Source organism: Pinus tabuliformis, chromosome 6, assembly GCF_031772625.1.
Source record: "Pinus tabuliformis cultivar Carrire ecotype Pingquan chromosome 6, CPIR1, whole genome shotgun sequence".
Classification (NCBI taxonomy): Eukaryota; Viridiplantae; Streptophyta; class Pinopsida; order Pinales; family Pinaceae; genus Pinus; species Pinus tabuliformis.
Window position 1 is genome coordinate 1,025,807,852 of NC_142292.1, and position 23,011 is coordinate 1,025,830,862.

Genomic DNA, 23,011 nt, shown 5'->3' on the forward strand with positions numbered 1-23,011 from the left:
GCCTGCTAATGCTGCAACTCTACCTCAGGATTACCAATCCAAGATCTCATATTTTGACTCCACTGGCCCTTTCACAGCAATTCAGCATGCCAGAAGGATGCAAGACCATTTTGAGAATTATGAAATAGATGATGACAGTGTGAGAATGAGAATCTTTGTTCAGAGCCTGACAGGGGATGTAAGAACTTGGTTTAGATCACTGGTTGTAAATACCATCACAACCCCTGATGAGCTTTATCAAGCCTTTACTAACAGATGGGAGAAAAAGAAAGATCCCCTGCACATACTTGGTGAATATGATACAATCAAACGAGGTACTCAAGAGACCGTTTTGGAGTATTGTGCAAGATTCAACAATGTATATAACGCAATACCACAGAATTTAAGACCTCCTCCTGATTTAGCCTTGTACAAATTTCCTGATGGTTTTGACCCTGATATGGCATATCAGTTGAAGGAAAGAGCCCCTGAAACCCTTGAAGATGCCCAAAAGGTTGTTGTCACAGTAGAGGCTAACCTGATTGCCAAAAGAAACAGGGCAAGATTGGAAAAGAGAACCACCTTCAAAGAAGAACCCTCAGCCTTTGATCAAAAACTGGATGCAATACTCACTGGTATGAAGAGATTGGGTGATAGAGTAGAATCAGTTGAGAGAAAGTCATCATGGGAAGCACCACAAAATAACCCTATCAGGAATCCCAACTTTAGGAGAAATCAAAACCCAAACGTTGGCAAGGCCGGTTCTGATCCAGACATAAGCCCTCCTTTCCAAGAAAACTATACTGAGGCATCCACTTCGAATGAGCAAACAGATGACACCCACATTAACCTGATGGGCCTGAATGATGAGCAGCAAGTTTTTCTGAGTCAAGAGGATCATAAGGATGATGACATTCAGCAATTCCAAACCAGGTCAGGTGAGTCATTTGACTTTAAACAAGGCTATGACACAGCTGTTTATGAAGTTCATAAGCAATATAAGCTAAGAAGCAGAACTATAAATGTAACACAGCCTGAAAAAACAAAGGATAGCCAGCAGCCCAAAAGAGCCATAGTCACAGAACCAAATGACACAACTGATTCAGTTACAAATGAAATAACCGTTCAAGAAGTCACTGAACCATTGCCTTCAAAACAACAGCCTATGGCTACATCACCCTTGCAGCCCAATCCAAGTAACACTTCTCAAGAGATGAGTAAGAAGGACAAGCCTCAAGATCAAGATAAGAATCAAGAAGAAAACCTAGTGAACAAGGAAAAGGCTGTCACCCACAACACCAAGATCCCATCTGAAAGACCCTTTGACTTAGAAGCTGAAATTGGCAAATTGAAGGTAGCTATTCCTCTTTCAGAACTAGCCAAGCATGACATTTATAGACAACAAATCAAGAAGTCCCTACAACTTACTCGTAATAAAGATAATGTCAATGTGTTGGATGACACCCCAGAATTGCTTTTCGGTCCAGAGGTTGATGGAAAGACAGCAGTTACAGGGATCTTACCTTTCTATGTCAGCCTGCATGTTCATGATAAGATACTACACAATGCAATGTTTGACTCAGGTGCCTCTCACAACTTGATGCCTAAATCAGTCATGGAAAGATTGAATCTAGATATTACAAGACCATATAAGGACCTATTCTCATTCGACTCCAGCCAAGTTAAGTGTTTAGGCTTAATAAAAGACTTATGTGTCTCCCTTGTTCAGTACCCAAATAAAACAATTCTAATGGATGTTGTAGTTGCTGATATCCCACCCAAATATGGGATGCTCTTATCAAGATCATGGGGGGCTAAACTCCAAGGTTCCCTACAATTAGACAGGTCATATGCCACCATCTCAGTCTTTGGTCAACCCAAGAGGTTATATAGAGAGTCACTTATGAAATACATGGTCAGCAGTGAAGAAAAACCTCAAAACTTTCCCATATATGCTGTCCATTCTGACATAGACTCCTATATTCTCTTCAATGATAATACAGGTCCCACAAATGATGAAGAAAACCAAACACTCAAACAAGATCAGCATATAAATGAAGAAACTGATGTTCAAGAAATAATGATTGAGAAATCAATTAACAAAGCAGTTCAAGAAGGAAAACCAAATGTAAGCCAAGATTTCAAGTTGTTGATGCTAACTCCCATAACAGTTGACAATTCTTCCCTAAAACAAGATATCCTATGGTTCCTTGAATTTGATGGGTCAGTCAACCAGTTAGGGGCAGGAGTAGGGGTTTGGATACATAATAAACAAAACAGTCATGCAGAAGGCCGAGCCTATAGGTTAAACTTCAGGTGCACCAACAATATGGCAGAATACGAAGCTCTCTTACTAGGCCTCAAACTAGTAAAATCCTTACAAGCCATAAAAGTTTCAATACTAGGAGACTCAGACCTAGTTGTCCAACAAGTAAAGGGTAATTTTGTCACCAATGACAAAAGACTGAGATCTTATAGATCTGCTACTGCTGAACTACTAAAGTCCTTCACTGAATTTCAAATTACCAAAATTCCTAGAACCCATAACCTGCATGCTCACAGTTTGGCCACATTTGCAAGCACCTGTAAACTACCCTTTGAACCTAGCCATTGCTTCACAGCCGAGGTAAAACACAGACCTTCTGTCCCAAACAATGTCAAGGACTGGAAAGTGTTTGAGGATGATACCCATATAAATCAATTTTTGACTTTGCAGCAAGAATTTTCAGGGCTAAACATTCATATGGAGGCTGCGAGTGACTCACAAACACCAGGTGAACAGCACCAAACAAGTATTTCACCTAAAACAGCAAACCAAATGTTACATCCAACCATTTTTAACAAAGAAAACCTACAAGAACTTAAACAAATCAGTAGTGAGGAGATAGCTGATAATGAAGCTGAAATTATACAACTGAAAGACAACTTCCTCCCAACAGGCCTCACTCCCTTGGAAGACATTTTCGACTCAAATGATATTCTCAGGAAGCCAAAATTGCAGCCCCTCAATACTACCATAGAAGAGTGTAACATTGGAACTGCAGAACAACCTAAGATAATTAAATTGTCTGCATCTTTACCAACTGATCAGAAGCCTAAATACATTGACCTCTTTAAAGAATTCCAAGATGTCTTTGCATGGAGTTATGAGGATTTAAAATCCTATGACACCTCTGTTATCCAACATACTATCCCTCTCAAGCCTAATCAAAAGCCCTTTAAGCAAAAATTGAGGAGAATCAATCCCATGCTTCTCCCAGCAATGGAGCAAGAGGTACAAAAAATGTTTAAGGCTGGCATCATAGCACCAATCAGATTTTCTGATTGGGTTTCAAATTTGGTTCCTACCAGAAAGAAAACTGGTGAAATAAGGCTTTGTGTTGATCTAAGGAACTTGAATCAAGTGTCCTTGAAAGATAATTACCCCTTACCCAAGATGGATCACATCTTGCAAAGAGTAGTAGGGGCCTCAAGAATTTCTTTACTTGATGGATTCTCAGGTTTCAACCAGATCCTAGTTCACCTTGATGATCAGGACAAAACAACATTTACAACCCCATGGGGAACCTTCAAATATGTAAAAATGCCTTTTGGATTGAAGAATGCAGGGGCTACATTTCAAAGAGCAATGGATATTGCTTTTGCTAAAGAGATTCATGACTTCCTTGTCATTTATTTAGATGATCTCACACCTTTCTCAAAATCTGACCAAGAACATTTGAAACATCTAAGGCAAATATTCATAACCTGTAGGAAGTATGGAATTTCTTTAAATCCCAAGAAATCCCTGTTTGGTTTAGAAGAAGGTAAGCTGTTAGGTCACATCATTTCAAAGGATGGCATTAGAATTGACCCAGATAGGATACAGGCTATCTTACAAATGCCCCACCCTAGAAACATCAAAGAATTACAAGCCTTCTTGGGAAAGATTAACTTTTTAAGGAGGTTTATCCCAAATTTAGCAGAATTGATCAGATTACTGAATAACATGCTAAAGAAGGATTCAAAAGTGAAATGGACGGTAGAAGCAAATCAAGCTTTTGAAGGTATAAAATTGGCCCTTACCCAAGCTCCAGTCTTAACAAATCCTCAATTTGATAGAGAATTCATCATTTTCTCTTTTGCCTCCCAGCATACCATTGCTGTTGTCTTATTACAGAAAGATGACCAAGGAAATGAGAAACCCATTGCTTTCTTTAGTAGAGCTCTTAGAGATGCACCTCTGAAATATCAAATCATGGAGAAGCAAGCTTATGCTTTGGTCAAAGCCATCAAAGACTTTAGGATTTACATCCTATACTCCCATGTTATAGCTTATGTACCAAGTCCCATTGTGAAAGACATACTTACTCAAGAGAACTTAGAGGGCAGAAGAGGAAAATGGATTGCCAACATCTTGGAATTTGATATTGAAATAAAACCTACAAAACTGATAAAAGGGCAAGGTTTGGCCAAACTAATGACAGAAGCAAACTTTCAAGCCTTAGACATTAACCAACTGGACAGTGAACCGGAGCTGGCGACTCCAAAGATCAACGTAGCCTTTGAACAATCCCCTTGGTATTCTGATATATGTTATGTGTTACAAAACCTGTGTGCTCCCCCAGGATTGTCCAGAACTAAATGTAGGTTCCTAAAAATGAAAGCTTCAAAATTTTGTGTCATGGGTGGCAATTTGCTTTGGAAAAACCATGAGGGTATATTGTTAAACTGCTTAATTGAGAGTGAGACTAACAAAATCATGGAAGAATTTCATGCAGGTGATTGTGGTGGACACTTGTATTGGAAGTCCACTGTGGATAAAATACTGAGGGCTGGTTACTATTGGCCCAACTTGTTCTCTGATGTTAAAAGGTTTTCTACCTCATGCCACAAGTGTCAAATATTTGAGGGAAAGAGAAAGTTACTGCCACTCCCTTTAAGGCCTATTGCAACAGAGAGACCGTTTCAGCAATGGGGCTTGGATTTCATTGGGGAAATTCATCCCTCATCTTCAGGCCAACATAGATGGATCCTCACAGCCACAGACTACTTCACCAAATGGATTGAAGCCATCCCATGTAGACAGGCAAATGATTCAACAATCATTCAGTTTTTGGAGAATAACATATTGTCTAGATTTGGCTGTCCCAACAAGATAATAACAGACAATGCTGCTGCTTTTAGATCCAAGAAGATGGTGAACTTCTGCCACAAATTTCATATTACCTTGGGCCATTCCACTGCATACTACCCTTAAGGGAATGGCCTAGCTGAATCATCAAATAAAAACCTTGTGAACATCATAAAGAAGGTGTTGGAAGAAAATAAGAAGAATTGGCATAAGAAGCTTGTGAATGCCTTATGGGCAGATAGACTAACAACCAAGAGGTCCATTGGGGTCAGCCCATATGAGTTAGTTTATGGATTAGAAGCCAAATTTCCTTCATCACTAGGAGTACCTGTCATGAAGTTACTCCAAGAAAGTCAAGCTGAGCCAAATGACATGCAGAGAAGGATCAATCAGATAATATGTCTGCAGCAAACCAGAGATCAAGTGTATAGCAGAGTTCAAATCCTACAAGAAAAGCTGAAGAAAGCCTTTGACAGAAGAACTAAGGCTGAAGATTTCTTCATAGGGGACAAAGTGCTTAAGTGGGATTCAAGAAGAGAAGACAAGGGTAAGCATGGCAAATTTGACTCCCTTTGGAGAGGGCCTTTTGTCATACAAGCACTACAGGGAAATAACACTTATTTTTTGGAAAATTTGGATGGCACTGACTTAGGTGAAGGTCCTGTAAACGGCAGGATGTTGAAGCACTATTTCGACTACTTTCCATGTATATAACAGAGTTTCCCCTTCTGTACATAATCAGCTGTATATATTTTCTTTCAGCACACAAATAGTTCAGTTTGAGAAGCCACTACAAATAAACAGGAAGGGGCTTCATATGCCAGAAATTCCACAGAGGTAATAGCCTCCAGTTTTGAAGTACAAAGAGAGAATTTTCAAATTTTGGTAAGAACAGATCAAGGGCCAAGGCATTCTGACCTGCTGTTCTTGGTCTTTCAAGAAGAAAAACCATCCCCAAGTGGAGCCACTATTAGCTACCTATACCAATAGGTTTCATTTTTCATGATTGGCATGGGAAGTGCCAATATGATCTACTTTGGGGATGCAAAGATCTCATATTCTGATGGAAGACACACATTTACATTTTGTTAATGCTGCCCTACTTCTCAATGGGTGATCCAACAGCTTAAGCTGGGTCAGGCCATGTTTCAATTTTTGTTATAGATTAGAGAAAGAAGTTTGTCCAAACAGTTCAATCTTGGCAGACAAAGTAGTTAGGTAGAGAAAGAAGGTTCCCAACTGTTTAATCTGGGGCCTTGGAAGCAATAAGGATAGCCTTAGATAGAAAATCAAAAGAAAAGCCAAAGGAAAAGAAAAGGCACCTAAGGGTTTGCAAGTCCAAGTGCACCCTCCTTGAAGTAACAAAAAATGCTAGGAAATAGGCAGGGTAGGCAGTGGAATGTTGCAGAAAGCTAAATCCAAGTGCATCACTTGGAGTAAATCAAAGTGGCCATCAGCAGAAAGGGCAAGAGCAGTGGCCTAAGTGGCAAAGTGCTAAAGTCATCACTAACTTCCCTCATTCCCTTCAAAATTTCTTACTAACCTCCCATGAGGACTGCAGGATCTGCCTGACCAGTCCTCCTTGTGCTCTTCATTTATACAAATTTGATGTCATAAATGACTTCTTTCTTTGAAAAGAAGCCACATTTCTTGTGTAAAAATTCTTTTCATTTTGATCTACTCCCTGACTAAGTTTGATTCCCAAAAAAGCTTAGTAAACACCATTTCCCATTCTCATTCCCCCCAGTACTAACTACAGACTGTATCTACACTAAATCCCTTATGTTTCCCTTCCCCCTACTATTATAACACCATGGTGTATAAACCCCTAAACATGTATAATATCCCCCCTTGTTAGCACTATAGCTAAATAAATTTGTTTAAGGGAGACATTAGTCCACCAGGGACTATGGTCAACCCTGTCATGGGATTACTCTAGCCTCTGGTTAGAGTAATAACCTCCCCCTAATCCATCATCTCCCCTCTTTTCCTAAAGAATTTCATCAAAGAGCCCCTTTCCCTTCACTCAAACCTAACCATAACCCTTATTCCCCCAATAGACTAATACAAAACCCACCGAAATCCCAATACCTAAAGTCCCGCGTCCCAAATATTAAAATGAATATTTTAATATGCGGGCGGGTCCCCCCCAACATGCGCGAACGGTCGGAAACTCCCGCCCGCCGTTCATCTTCCGCCGCCCCAGATCTAACGGTGGGCGGTCAATATCAGATCCCGACCCGTCGCCCTTTAACGTCCGGGGAATGGCGGTATTGGGGGCCGTACCCAGGACGCGTGGCAAGCGGCGGGGTTGTTCGGGGCCCCCCTCCCCGATACCGCCTTTGCGCAAAGGTGGTGCGGGGAGACCGCTTACCACCTCCCCGGTTACCACCTCCCCTGCTACGTCAACTACACGTCACCATGACGTTGCGCGACCTCCGCCCACTCTCGCACCGCGTGGCCCTCCACGTAGCCCTGCCACTGTTCTCCGCCCGCCACCATGTCCGTCCACGCTGGCCTCCAGCTCAGCGTCCACGTCACCCTCCGTACCCCGGGCCCGCCATGACGTCATGCTGACGTCATCGGCGGAAAGGCGCCAATGACCCTTTTGGCCCGAATTCGTCGTTAAAAAGCGCGGTTTTAGCCGTTTTATGTCATTTTCGAGTGTAAAGGACAGAGTTGTTGTCGCCGTTTCATCGCCGGGTCGCCTCCAACCTCCAAATTTGAATTTGCAACCGTCAGAACTCGTCAACTCGGCTACTTTGAGCTTTCACTGTTCAGCCCGCAGGCTTTCCAAGCTATTTTATCCAGGTATTCATCGCAAGTTCCTTGTTTCGTCCCTATGCTTGCCATTACTCTGCAAATTCTCCAATAAGCATCGGTCAAATCCTAAATTACACACTGTCTACTACTTAATTTGCAATTAAATCAACCTGCATTGCCCCAGATCCATGAATTTGACATTCAAACGATAATTCACGGCTTGACAATTACAAATTCAACCCCGAGTTACTCGGCATTGTTCCCTTTTGTCGGGTGGAGGCCCAAGTCTGCATGCCACCAAATTGAAGCCCGCACACCCTCTGCAATCACCCTCATCAATTCACAATCCCTGTGAATTTACCAAAAAACAGCAGAGACAAGTCTGCCAAGCCTACTTATTCCACTTTGAAGGTAATTTCAAGCATTATCTACAGTGAGCCAGTCACTTAAGCTTTGAGGAACCTTGCAAACCATTGCACTCACCTGGTTCAAATTCAGACTACACAATGGCTGCTCCTGCACCCACAGCCCTCAGTGTTGCTCCTATAAATGCACCAAATAAAGACCTGGAGTCCTTGCCTCTTGCTGACAGGGACTACCTCATCGAAGACTTTGTGGGTAACAGGGACTTTTTGCAGACCTTCAGACAATTAAGAGATGACTACCTGAATGGCCAGGATACATATGGGATATGGGAGTCAAATCTGCCATACTACTGTCTCCCCTCTGTCAATGTTTTTCCTGAGATTATTCGCCTATGTTCTGAAAATTATGATGTGCAGCACAGAGCTATTAAGTCTCCATCTGGGAGCATCCTCTTTCACATTAATCCTGAATCCATCAATAAGATGCTCCACTTTGATCAAACAGAGTTGTTGTTCCCTTTTTCCATGAATTATCTGCTAGACACTGGTGCCAAGATGACCAGTGAGGATATTCAGAAGATCACCAGGACATTTATGAGACCTGAATGCCAGCCCACAGGGCCACCTCCCTACTTGGATGTCTATTTTACTGAGGTAGGCAGACTATTGCTGGACATGATTGCTTATGTGTTGGGATACAGAACCAGTGAGCATGTGGATGAAACAATGCTGGTATTGTTAGCTGCTTACAGCCCAGGCCAACCCCCTGCCCGCAAATATAACTTTGCCAAGTTCATAGCTAACAAGATTCATGATCAGTTGTGCAAAGTAGACAGACAGGGCGTCTTCAAGTACTCATCCTATATCTACCACCTTTTCATGTACTATCAGTCCGAGGTTTTTCCATGCTACATCAAAAAGCTGGATTATAAAGGGGAAAGAAGATCGGTTATCTTCTGGACATCTGTCTTTCACGAAGTCCAAAATTCACCCTATTCCTATTGTGAATTTATTGACCAATTTGTATACCTTGTCTCTTGCTTATTGATGAGGTCCCCTCCTCCCAGAATATCAATTGAAATACAGAAAGTCCTGCAGCTCTCCAAGAATTACAAAATAGGTGATTGGTACCTATATGAGGATCATACAGTCATCAGAGTCTATGGCTGTGAGCTCTGTCCATACAGGCTCCCAAAATATGTGCCTATGAGGATATTTGCCTTGGAGTATTATAGGCAGTTAATTCACTCTGACCTCACTCACTTTCACAGCTCCAAAAAGAAAGCCCATCTCAAGTTCAAGCACCACTTGGGCCCCTTCATCATGAATAAAAAAGAAGGATGGGAAGATGCTGACCTAATCCTCAAAGACAAATACAAGCTATCACACAGTTTCCGGTGGGTCCCTTACGACCCTGAAGGCTTCATTACTGCTAGAAGAGTCAAGTACAGGCTACTAGGTTATAAGCATTGCAAATATCCACACATTGAAAAATATGCCAACCAGCAAGAATGGCAGCAGGATACTTTAATTGAAAAATTAACTGAAGAAGAGATAATGCAAAAGAATGACAAGGAATTGGAAAAGACTCTTGACCTAGATTTGTGCAGCAGGTACCCTTCAAACGACCGCACTCAGCAGGAGAAGGGACCTCGGCCTCAAGAACTGCACCAGCCACACAGGCACCTTCTACAGCAGCACCAGGTACAGACAAAGGGAAAGGAATAATGGGTGCTGAAGAAGAAACCGTGAAAGAAAAGCCTGCCCCTTCAAGTGAGCAGCAACAAGAGCAGCAACAAGGGCAGCAACAAGAGCAGACTCCCCCTCCACAAACTGAGCCACCAACAGCTCCAATTTTGCAGACCCCAGCACAGGAGGAGAGGGGTACAAAAAGAGACAGAGAAGAGTCCACTCCTACTAGTGGATCCTCCCAACAACCCCAGACCAAAAGGCAAAGGGCTGACTCCCCAGAGGTAGAAGACATCACTGAAGAAGTCCGTGACAGTTCAAGGAAAGACAGGGAGGGCAACCAACATACAGGTACAAGCTCCTTTCAGCAGGAGCAGGGATTACAACTTGGTTTGGAGGTGTCCTCCTCCTCTCAGCAGAGCAAGAAGCCCAAAAGCACTAAGGCTTCTTTCAAGCAAATAAAGGCACAGAATGACTTGTTGAGGGTGGAAGTCTATAAACAATTCCTAAATGCAACACCAGACCAAAAAGAAAGGCTAATGTCTGTATATGACATTCAAGAGGAGAAAATGATCCTCAGCCATTTCAAACCTACAGTGCCCCATCCAAAATCAGCGGCAGATTATGTGAAGACAAGGGTGGAGGTCGTAGCCAAAGACATCCATCCCATGGACCAAATTGAACTCCACAAGCAAACTGGAGAGATGGTCTACGCAACCTTGGTGGACAGGGCAACCATGGCCCATGAACTAAAAGAGTCACTAAAAAATACCAACATTCAGTTGGATTTTGAAAGAATGTCCTCCCTAGCCAAAGACAACAAAATAAAATCACTTGAGGACATTATTATCGACCTAGGACATGATCCTAAGGATCCAAAGGGTGTAAGGACCCTTATGAAGAAAAAGGAGGATGACCTCAATGCATTAAAGAAGAGGTTAAAGCTGCTGCCCACAGAGCACCCTCAAACAACAGAGTTACAAAAGGAAAAGCAGGTCGATGAGCAACTGGACCTCATAATGCAGCTAAACCAGAAGGTCCTCGATTTGGAGAAAGAGCTTGAAGGGGCATTACAAGATAAGCAGGGAGAATCCACATCCCAAGCTCCTCCAACTACTTCAACCACAGCAACAACTGCAGAGGCAGCAGTGGCCCCCACAACAGAAGCAACAGCAACAACAACAGCTCCAGATTCCAGCACAAGCGTGGAAGAATTGACTAAGGCCATCAAAGAAATGGAGCTCCAGGCAAATGAGATAAAACAGGCCAAGGAAAAATTGGCAGAACTAGATGCCAAATATGATAAATCAAAAATGACTGTGGCAGAGCAAGGCAGAGAAATAAAGGCCCTCAAAGAGAAGATAAAGACCTTAGAGAAAGAGCTAAATCTGGAAAGTGCCATGGCTGGAATAAAAAGAATTCTATGGGCCAAAATTGGCCAATCCATCACTAAACAATGGAGGTCAATTAAAACTATACATGAGCAAATGGATTTAATTGGCCAAGCACAGATAGAGATTCAGAGCGCCAAAACAGTGCTAGGAGACAGGCCTGAGCAGGCCAATAGAATGATAGATTTTTTGAATAGGCAAGAAAAGGAGGAACTGGCAGCCATCGGCATTGTCAACAGAACAGAGGCTATCCTCACAGCTAAAAAGGTGCTAACTCTCAGAAATTATGTACAAACTGTGGAGAGGAAATGCTATGAAATACAGGCTGAGGTGGATGAGGATAAACTCAAAATGGCAGCACTGCAAGCAAAGGGACTGCCCAGCCTACTAAGCTGTGCAGGAAGACTGATCTCCCGAGAGAAATTTGCCAACAAGATGGAAACTTATATTGAAAACCAAATCACTGCATCTGGCAGTACTTCTAAGGAAACAGGGCCTCCAACAGGACAGAGCCTATACAATAAACTTGAAGGTCTGTTTTTTATTGAAAATGAGGTAAATCACCTTTTTGAAATTCCTCCAAATTTTTACAGATATACAGAGGCCGATGAAACTTTAATAAAGATTCGAAGACATCAGTTGCCCAAGGAGGATTGGTGGCAGGCAATGCTTCAAATTCTGCCACGATAGCTCCAGTTGTTCGGTCATTGCCAGCTCCAACTCACTAGAAGACAAACAGAAAAATAAATTTAGCATTTAAGGCAGCTGAAAGGTGACTCAGCACATGGACGACGACAGCTAGCCCAAAGGATAAGAAAATACGCAAATTTTGGACAGCATACCCTCAGCCGACTCCAACAGCCACCAAGTCAACAGTTTCTGACTATTTTGGACAGCTAAAGCACTGAAGAGTTACTACAGCATTAACTTTCTCAGCTACAAGGCTCCAGGAGTTGGCATAACATTAATGAGCCATTAACTCATTTCCTTGATATTTTTCTCATGTAAATGTTGTATATATACCCCCCTTAGCAACGCATGAGGGGTGATTTTCACTCTGAGGCAAATGTATTGTACACTTTCAGATTATCTAATACAAAGGGCTGGACCAGCTCAGTGATTTCCTGAAAATTTGATGTCTTGCTGATGACATGCGTGCTGTTGCAGAATTCTTGTGCTGTCTGATGGAATAATAAGTTTTTCTTAATCTCTGTTTTGTCTTCTTATGTTATTAAATCATGCTCATGTTTCACTAAATCTAGCAATAGAGAAAAGGGATAGTGCAGGATATGTTTGGTTACACCCTGTGCTCAATCTTTTATTGCTGTAAATGTTTTCTTCAGAATTAACTATGGACATGAATTCTTAAATGCTCATGTTTTTCATTAATTCTATAAATGTGAATGTTATCTAGAAATTCTTCACTGCTTCTAAATAATATTCTCACTTCTTTTGCATATCAGTTTATTGGAAGATTCTTAACTGCCTTTCATGAACTGGATACATCACACTTAATCACAATTTCAAAGCGTTGTTTCTTAGACACTTATCCAGCTCTGCAGCATCACTACTGTATCAACACAGCACACCAAACTACTAAAGGACCACTGACTCCATGCCCAATGGCCTAGAACATTCTAGTGAGCACATATATATCTTGACTGAAATCATCATCCAACCAAGTCCAAAAACAAACCTTGAGCATCATAGCTAGCCTAAAATTCTACACAAACAGAGCTAAAGCATAAAGAGAGAGCCCTCTCTGGTCATAGGTAGGCTAGAACCTGTGACCCAAAGATTGGTTAGTGGTTACCTCGGCCGTATTCCCTTGGGAGTCAAAGGGAACATCCTGAGTGCTAACAGAAGACATGCAAAAGAATGTTGTGAGCGTAGAAGAAATGAGATCAGAGAAAAGAGTGACCATATAAGAAGAAGCATCTACTTCTGATGTAAAAATGGACACATTGGTTCGAACAATGGAATGGATGGTTGATCGGTTGTCCATCATAGTTAGACTTGAACCTCAGATCCAGAATCCAAACTTTAGAGGGTAGTAGTAGCCTCAATTCTGAATCAAGCAAAGAGAACAAAAAGCACTAGAACAACCAACACAACAACAGCAATAGATCAGAACTCCCTTACAGCAGAATTATGTTCAAGGAGCGAAAGAAGAAGATGAGGAAGATCCGGTAATTGAAATTAATCATTTTTTCACTGCTGATGGTATGCTTATATTTCTGACCAAATATGAAGAGTATGCAGAAAGTTTTGGCATTCAAAAGGATGAAGACTACATCTTGGAAAATGATGTTGTTTTGGAGGCCGAGTCTGATGATTATCAATGTGGCTACATGAATTCTTTGAGCGCACAATAGAGGAAATATCCTTTGAGGAGTAGAGATGTACCGGTCAATCCTATTCAAAAGAAGAAGGATGTTCAAATGAAGAATGATCCCCAAACAATCAAAAAAAGGGAAAGGAGCTTGCCGATCAGAATTCCAGCAAGGTAAATCAGCCATCAACAAGTACAGCTGCAAAAGAGAAAGACAATCAACACAAGGATAGTGCAACGAAGGACCAAACAAATAAGAGAGACATCGGTGTCAAAGAGGTAGAAAAAGTCACGTCTTTTAATTTAGAAAGTGAAATTGCTAAATTGAAAGTGTCCATTCCTTTGACTAAGCTTGTTAAGAATAGCCATTACAAACATCATGTATCTATAATACTGCAAATTGATCCTTTTTCTGACATGGTGAATGTTGAGGATGATCACGCTGAATTTATTTTTGGTCCAGCGATAGAAGGTCAGCTAGAAAATAACAAAGTCCCAACCTTTTATTTAAGTCTTAGACTACATGAGTATATTCTTCATAACGCTATGCTTGATTCCGAAGCTTCCCACAATTTGATGCCCAAGGCTATCATGGAAAATTTGGGCCTGGATATCACCCGAAAATATCATGATTTGTACTCATTTGATTTTGGTAGAGTTCGCTGCATTGGTCTCATCAAAGATTTGGTGGTTTCTTTAGATCAAATCCCAACCAAAAATGTCTTGATGGATGTGGTAGTAGCTGATATACCACCTCGATTTGGTATGTTGTTGTCTAGATCGTGGGGAGCCAAACTCAAAGGCACTTTACAACTTGACTTCTCTTATGCTACAATCCTTGTTTTCGGTCAATTGAGGAAGTTGTACTGGGAAAAGAAGATGAAGTATATGATCACTAGTAAAGAGAAGCCCATAAATCATCCAATAAATGTTGTACATACAGATTTAGAGTCTTTTGTTTTGTACACTGATAGTGGATTGAATGATGTAGATATTCAGCTTGTAGAAGTAGATGATGTACCAGAAATTTTCGAGAGTTTTAGAGCAGTTCTTAATCAAGAAAAGGAAAAAATGGCAATTCCTTCTGAGCAGCCTCCACAGGAGTAGAAAGTCAGTGAAGAGTAGAAAAGTGAAGTAACCAGCAAAGGTAAGATCGAAACTAAAGTAGAATTCCAACATTTGGAAGATGAAGCGAGCCTTTGGAGCATGGACTTCAATGGTGATTTGGGTAAAGATGGTGTAGGTATTGGAATTTGGATTTGGAGTCCTAGCGAAAAGGATTTCTATTTGTGGAGATTCAGAGCTAGTGATTAAATAAGTAAAAGGAGAATATCAAGCAAAGAATCCATAGATGAGAGCTTATAGGAATGCAGTCCTGGACATCTTGAAATTTTTTCCAGAATACATCATGACAGCGGTGCCGAGAAGTCTAAATATCATTGTTGATTCACTTGCTACAACAGCAAGCAATTTGAAAATTCCAATGAATTCTAGCAATAAATTTGAAATTCATGTCAAACATGGGCCTACTATTCTTAATAATCTGAGATATTGGCAAGTTTTCTGGGATGACAATGAAATTAATTCCTTTTTGCAGAATGAAGGGAAGCTTAAGAATTCTTTCATTGATGATGTTTGTGATTCTGATGAACAAGACATTGAGTTAAATCAAATGGATGTTTTAGCGTTGAAGGATAATGTTATTCCTAGAGGTCTTATAGCTTTAGAGGAGTTGTTTGATCAAGATGATGTGGCGAGAAAACCAACCTTGGTTCCTATTGACAAGGGAGTTGAACATGTAAACGTTGGGATAACGGACAAACCCAAGCTTGTAAAGTTATCAAAAGCATTGTCTCCCAAATCAAAGGCTAAGTATGTTAAGTTGCTTTCTAAATTTTGTGATGTTTTTGTGTGGGATTACTCAGATTTGAAAGTATATGACAAGAACATTGTTCAGAATACTATTCCTATCAATCCAGATCAAAAACCTTTCAGACATAAGTTAAGGAGAATCAATCCAAAGTTGCTGCCATCCATCAAGAAAGAAGTAAATAGATTTTTTAAAGCTGGTATCATTGTTCCAATTAGATTCTTTGATTGGATTTCAAATATGGTCCCGGTGTGGAAAAAGACCGGAGAGATAAGGTTGTGCACAGATTTCCGGAACCTGAATAAAGTATTCTTGAAAGATAATTACCCTCTTCCTAAGATGGACCATATTCTGCAAAGAGTAGTTAGAGCATCACGGATGTCACTACTAGATGGCTACTCAGGTTACAATCAGATCTTGGTGCACAAAAAAGACCAAGACAAAACTACCTTCACAACACCATGGGGAACATTTCAATATGCCAAGATGCCATTTGGGCTGAAGAATGTTGGAGCCACTTTTCAGCGGGCAATGGATATAGCTTTCGCTAATGAGAAATATGTCTTCTTGGTAGTTTATTTAGATGACTTGACAGTATTTTTTGGTTCTGATGATGACCATTTACACCACCTAAGGATTGTTTTTCAAAAATGTAGGAAGTTCAGGATTTCTTTAAATCCAAAGAAGAGTCTTTTTGCCATGGAAGAAGGTAAACTCCTCAGTAATATAATTTCCAAAGATGGTATTCGCATTGATCCTTCAAGGGTGGAGGCAATCCAGCAAATAGACTTTCCGCGCAACAAAAAGGAAATTCAAGATTTCAATGATAAGATGAACTTCTTACGTAGATTTATACCAAATTTAGCTAAGCATTTACGTGAGTTAACTAATATGTTGAAGAGGACTGCACTATGAAATGGATCGAGGATGCCATGAAATATTTCAACTTGGTAAAGCTTGCTTTGACCACAGCCCCGGTTTTGATCAATCCTGATTATACCCATGATTTTATTATATTTTCATTTGCATCTGAGCACACTTTGGCTGCGGTGTTAATGCAAAAAAAGGATTAGGTGGAACAACCCATTGCATTTTTTAGTCGGACTATCAGAGATGCTGCTTTGCGCTATAACATCATTGAAAAGAAAGCCTTGGCTCTTATAAAGGCATTGAAGGATTTCCAAGTTACATTCTGCATTCACATACCATAGCATATGTTCCTAACACAGCTGTCAAAGATGTCCTCATGAAAACTGATCTGGAGGGAAGAAGAGGTAAGTGGATAGCAGTGGTGTTAGAGTATGATCTTGAGATTAAGCCTACGAAACTGATCAAAGGTAAAGACTTGGAAAAACTCATGGCTGAGTCGAATCTTCATGCTCTAGACATAAATCTCATTGTAGCAATGTCAAATGACAAAGATGGTGGCACACTCATTCAGGTATCAAGGATGTTTTGTAATGAAACCAGCTCATAAAATATAGAAAAGATAGATCAACGCCTTAGAATTTAGCCTCTTTGAGGGGGAAACCTCCTTTACATTACATAAATGAACAATTCTTGGATGATTCAAATGACAAAACCTCCTTTCTATCTATAGGAGTCTAAGGAGTCACAATATAACCCAGCCGACCTAACAATAATAATATAAAGCCACAAAAATAACAATAGAGGGATTCTATGGGGCACAGTAATAACAATATGGGGACAAGATGGGCACACCAATATTAATAAGGGATACAACTACAATATTAATGGGGTAATCACTAATATTATAGGGACCTAACATGCCCCTCTCCTTCAAAAAAGTGTTGTCCTCAATGCTTGAGTAGTTCTAGATGCTTCTGTATAAAATTCTCATCCTCCCATGTGGAATTTTGAGCGGATAAGTTCTTCCACTTGATGAGATACTCCAAAATTGTTCGATTTCATAGCTGTCGAGTTCTTGTTTATGTGACTACTTTTGGTTCCAATATAATTTTTCCTTCCTCGTCAAGTTCTGGCAATACTGTTTGAACTGGGAGCTTGTCGCCTATAACCTTCTTTAAACATGAAACATGGAAAACTGGGTGCACTCGAGACGCTGCAGGAAGCTCCAATTTGTATGCCATAGTACCAATCTTTTGCAACACCTTGTACGGACTATAATACTTTGTGATAATTTATTATCCTTCTTAGCTTGCTTGAGGGACATTTGTTTATGTGGTTGTAGCCGTAGGAATACCCAATCACCTACATCAAAACTTCTTTCGCTGCGATGTTGATCTGCCTATTATTTCATTCTATTCTGTGTCAACACGATGTTATCCTTTAAAAGTTGGATGACTTATTGTTGATGTTTGATGTGATGTTTCACTACTTGAACCTTAGAATTTTCTCTTAAATATGATGTGATGGATGGTGGCTGATATCCATAAAGTGCCATAAATGGGGTCATTTTTGTTGCTGTATGGAAGGAAGTGTTATACCACCATTCAGCCAGAGGAAACCATTTGACCCATTATGTCTGTTTATCAGATACAAAGCAAAGAATATATCCTTCCAAACATTTGTTTACTATCTCAGTTTGCCCATCAGATTGAGGATGATAAGATGAGCTATGAGCTAACTGAGTACCAAGACAAGAAAATAATTTTGTCCAAAAATTTCCAGTGAAAATGGGATCTCTGTCACTTACAATAATCTTTGGGTTTCCATGTAGCTTTTGAATTGTTTCCATAAATGCAGTAGAAACTGTACTGGCTTTAAATGCATGTGATAATGCACAAAAGTGTACATACTTGGTAAGTCTGCCAACTACCACCATGATGACACTCTTTCCCTCAGACTTGGGTAAACCTGTGATAAAATCCATTGAAACCTCCTCCCAATGTTGGCTTGGAATGGATAAAGGTTGTAATAGACCCGGGGTCTTAATTGTTTCAACTTTATTTTGTTGGAAAACCAGACATTCCACCACAAACTTTTGAATATTCGATTTAAGGCCATCCCAAAAAATTCCTTCTTAACCCTGTGGTAAGTTTTTAAAAATCCTGAGTGCCCTCCTAAGGGAGAAGTGTGCAATTCCATAAGAATCTTTTGTTTGAGTTGGGAATTCTTACAGAGGTATAAGCGATCTTTGTACCATAATGAATCATTTTTCCAGCTAAATGTATCAGATGTACTGGAATCTTGTTGTAACTTTCGAATAAGTTCTCACACTTCTTCATCATTCTTCCATTCCTCCCTTGCTTCGTTTATCCAATCTGGTTGGATAATAGAAATGGCGCACAACAATGCATCCACATCCTCATCCTTTCTTGAGAGTGCATCTGCCACCACATTTTGCGTCCCTTTTTTGTAGATGATTTCAAAGTCATAACCCAACATCTTTGTGACCCACTTTTGTTGCTCTTCTGAGGATAATATTTGTTCTAAAAAGTATTTAAGGCTAACATGATCCATTTTTACCTTGAAGTGTCTTCCCATTAGGTAGGGTCGCCATTTCTTAAGTGCATGTAGTATTGCCAACATTTCCTTCTCATAAATAGCTTTGTGTGAAAACTTTCTCTTGATTGGGTGACTTTCAAAAGCAATGGGTCTTTAAAACAGCACCAATTCCATTTCCTGAAGCATCACATTCCACAATAAATGTTTTTGTGAATTCCGGTGTAGCTAAGACCAATGCTTGGCACATTACCTCTTTAAGATGTTCGAAGGCCTTTGTTGCTTCTGGAGTCCGTGAAAATGCATCTTTCTTCAATAATGTTGTTAGAGGTGCTGCTATTCTCCCATAATTATTAACAAACTTGCGATAATACCCTGTCAACTCGAGAAATCCTCGTAGATGCTTTATGGATGTGGGGATTTTCCATTCCTTAATGGCTTTAATTTTGCTAGGGTCTACCTTAACTCCTTCATGAGATACAATATGACCCAGATATTCCACCTCTTGTACTCCAAAGAAACATTTGGATCTTTTTGCATATAATTGTTTCTCCTCCAATAGTTGTAGCACCCTGTCAACATGTTCAACATGATCCTTCCAAGAATTTCTGTAGATTAGTATATCATCAAAAAATACTAACAAAAATTTTCTAAAGAAGGGTTTGAAAATGGAATTCATCAAACCTTGAAATGTAGAAGGTGCATTGGTAAGGCCAAAAGGCATGACCAAAAATTCATAATGACCCTCATGAGTTCTAAATGCTATTTTCATAATGTCTTCAGTCTTCATTCTGATTTGATGATATCTTGAACGAAGATCCAACTTGGTGAAGTAAATTGATCTGTGCAATTCATCCAGTAATTCAACAATGACAGGAATGGGAAACTTATCTTTAATAGTGAGCTTGTTGAGCTCCCTATAATCCAGACACATGTGCCATGATCCATCCTTCTTGTGCACTAATACTACTGGAGCAGAGAAAGAACTTTGACTAGGTTGAATTATACCAGCCTCTAGCATTTCTGCAACCATACGTTCAATTTCACTCTTTTGGGCATAGGGATATTTGTATGGCCTGATGTTTGGAGGAACACTTCCTGGAATCAGATGAATAGCATGATCATGATCATGAATAGGTGGGAGACCTTTGGGAGTCTCAAATACCTTGGAATGATTGTCCAAAACTTTTTGGAGATCTGGAGAAATAGATGATTCCAATGTGGAAACATCTAGAGAACATAATTGTGCATTTACACCTCTTTGTTCCTTTTTTAGAAGCTTTGTCATACCATTAGAGCTGATTATCTTTCCCGGTTTCCCTACAATACCCCTTAATTCAACTTCATTTCCTTCCACATAAAATTTCATGAAAAGTTCTTGAAAATTAAAAGCTATTGTACCCAAGGATTGTAGCCATTGGACTCCTAGTACAACATCAACACCTCCCATTGGAATGGAAAGCATTGGGCTAGTCAATACATATTCTCCCATGGATAGCTTGATATTATGGCACTTTCCAAAGAAATTTATCGTTCCTCCATTTGCAACCATCACTTGACACTTTGGTGCTGGATATAGGAAGCAATTCAATTCTTTTGCTATCTTACAATGAATAAAATTGTGGGTACTTCCTTAATCAATTAGTACTATTACCTTTTTCTTCTTGATTTGTCCTTCTATCTTGATGGTTTGAGGACTGGTAATTCCAGCCAATGCATTACAAGATATGGTCAGATTCATTTCTTCTTTATCTATGCTTTATTCCTGGAGTATATCCTCTTCTTTTGACCTTTCTTGCTCATTTTCTTCTTCCTCTTCACAATCTATGTAGAATAATTTCTTCTCAACACACTTATGACCTTTAGTGTATTTGCTATCACAACTGTAACAAAGCCCTTTTGCTCTTTTTTCTTCCAATTGTTGTAGTGTCAACCTTATAGGTTGTGGAAGACTAGGGGCAACAACACTTCCATCTTTATAGTTGTGAGTAGTATGCTTCCTGGTTGCCATAATTTTTCTTTCCATTTTTCTTGCTACCCTGAATGCCTTCTCTAATGAATCAGGTTCCCAAAGGCGAACATCATGTTGGATATTATCCTTTAAAGTCCCTATGAACACATCAATCCTATGCTCCTCTAGAATATTTTTTACCCTTATGTTCAATTTTTGGAACTCCTCAATGTGCTCCATTATTGAACCCTTTTGTTTGAGACTTATCAATTGGCTAAAAAAACTGTTGCTTTTTGTATCCTCATAATGTGTTGTCAATTCTTCCGCAAAAATTGCCCAAGTGATAATTTGTTTACGAGAGAAAAGCCATTGATACCATACAAACTGATTTGGTTCAAAATATAAAGTTGCAATATGTACCTTTTGTGTGTTTTGCACATTATTGAGATCGAAATATTGTTCCATCTGTAATATCCATGTTGCGGGATCCTTGCCATCAAACTTCCTGATATCGATTTTTGGAATATGGTGGGTCTTCGATCCAACATTAGAGTCTATGAAATCATGATTAACATTTCTTTTGTTCTCATCATGAGTTTCCTTTACTACCCTTTCACCATTAGTAAGCATTTCTTGTAGAAACTTTGTCAAATCTATCTTCAAATCTTCCATGCCTGTCTTCAAATATGTCTTCAAATCTATCTTCAAATTGTCCATCTTAGCTTCCACATCATTCATCTTAGCTTCTATGCCTTTCTTTAAACAATCCATCTTAGCTTCTACGCCTTTCTTTAAACCATCCATCTTAGCTTCTACATATTCCTTTAAACTATCCATCTTAGATTCTGTTACTTTTTGTGCAAGTGACACTTGTTGCACTTGGTCTCGTAATTTTGATATATTATGTTGCATTTCTTCCTCTTCTTCATGAGTCATGCTAGAGCTTTCAGGTGTTTTCATTTTCTTTCCTCGGGGCATCAATTACCGATAATAATGCTTTACTATGCCCTTCGAATTCCTTCAAACTAATTTTTCAAACCAAGCTTATGCAAAAAATTTTAAAAAACTACACACCTTTTTTCACTTTGTAGGAGCTTGATATTGAATCTGATGTATCTCTATAATTTCAGATCATCCAGTTCTGAAATTGTGACCTGCGGTAGCCCTCTACATCTTCTTTCCAATGCCACCAGTCTGATCCAAATTGGATTCTCCAGGGAAGAGTTATGCCAAATCTCCCACAGTGACCTGATTATAGACTAGTTCAGTAAAGCGCATTTGTACGACATGCCACAAGACATTGTTTCAACCTTTGGCTCTGAAAAATATATACAAGAAACTACAATCCGTCCTCTTTCTATACCTTCTTATGAAATTTCAATCCGATGCTCAGAGAGAAAGTTATGACGATTTTCCCCAGGTCACCTGTTTGGAATGTAATTCAATAGTCTGCAAAAAGACCAACTTCCTCAAATCATACCTCTACAAATATAGTGCGAAAAGCTCTGAAATTTAGGCCCGAGGTTCAGTGTGATTTCATCTCAAATGGGTTTTTTTTTAGCTTCTGAAATGTCGTAGAAAAAAAGTTATAGCGAAAATTCCACGATGACCTATTTGGAGCAGCGAAACCCTAGAATCCAAAGTTTTGATTCCAAATGTTATGAAACCAGCTCACAAAATATAGAAAAGATAGATCAACGCCTTAGAATTCAGCCTCTTCGAGGGGGAAACCTCCTTTACATTACATAAATGAACAATTCTTGGATGATTCAAATGACAAAACCTCCTTTCTATATATAGGAGTCTAAGGAGTCACAATATAACCCAGCCGACCTAACAATAATAATATAAAGCCACAAAAATAACAATAGAGGGATTCTATGGGGCACAATAATAACAATATGGGGACAATAGGGGCACAACAATATTAATAAGGGATACAACTACAATAGTAATGGGGTAATCACTAATATTATAGGGACCTAACATGTTTCTCAACTCACCTTGGTATTCTGATATAGTATATGTTCTTTAGCATCTTTCTCCTTCTCCTAGAATGTTAAGAAGTAAAGGTAGATCACTAAAATTAAAGTCTGCAAAATTCTTCATTTTAGATAGTGCTCTCGATTGGA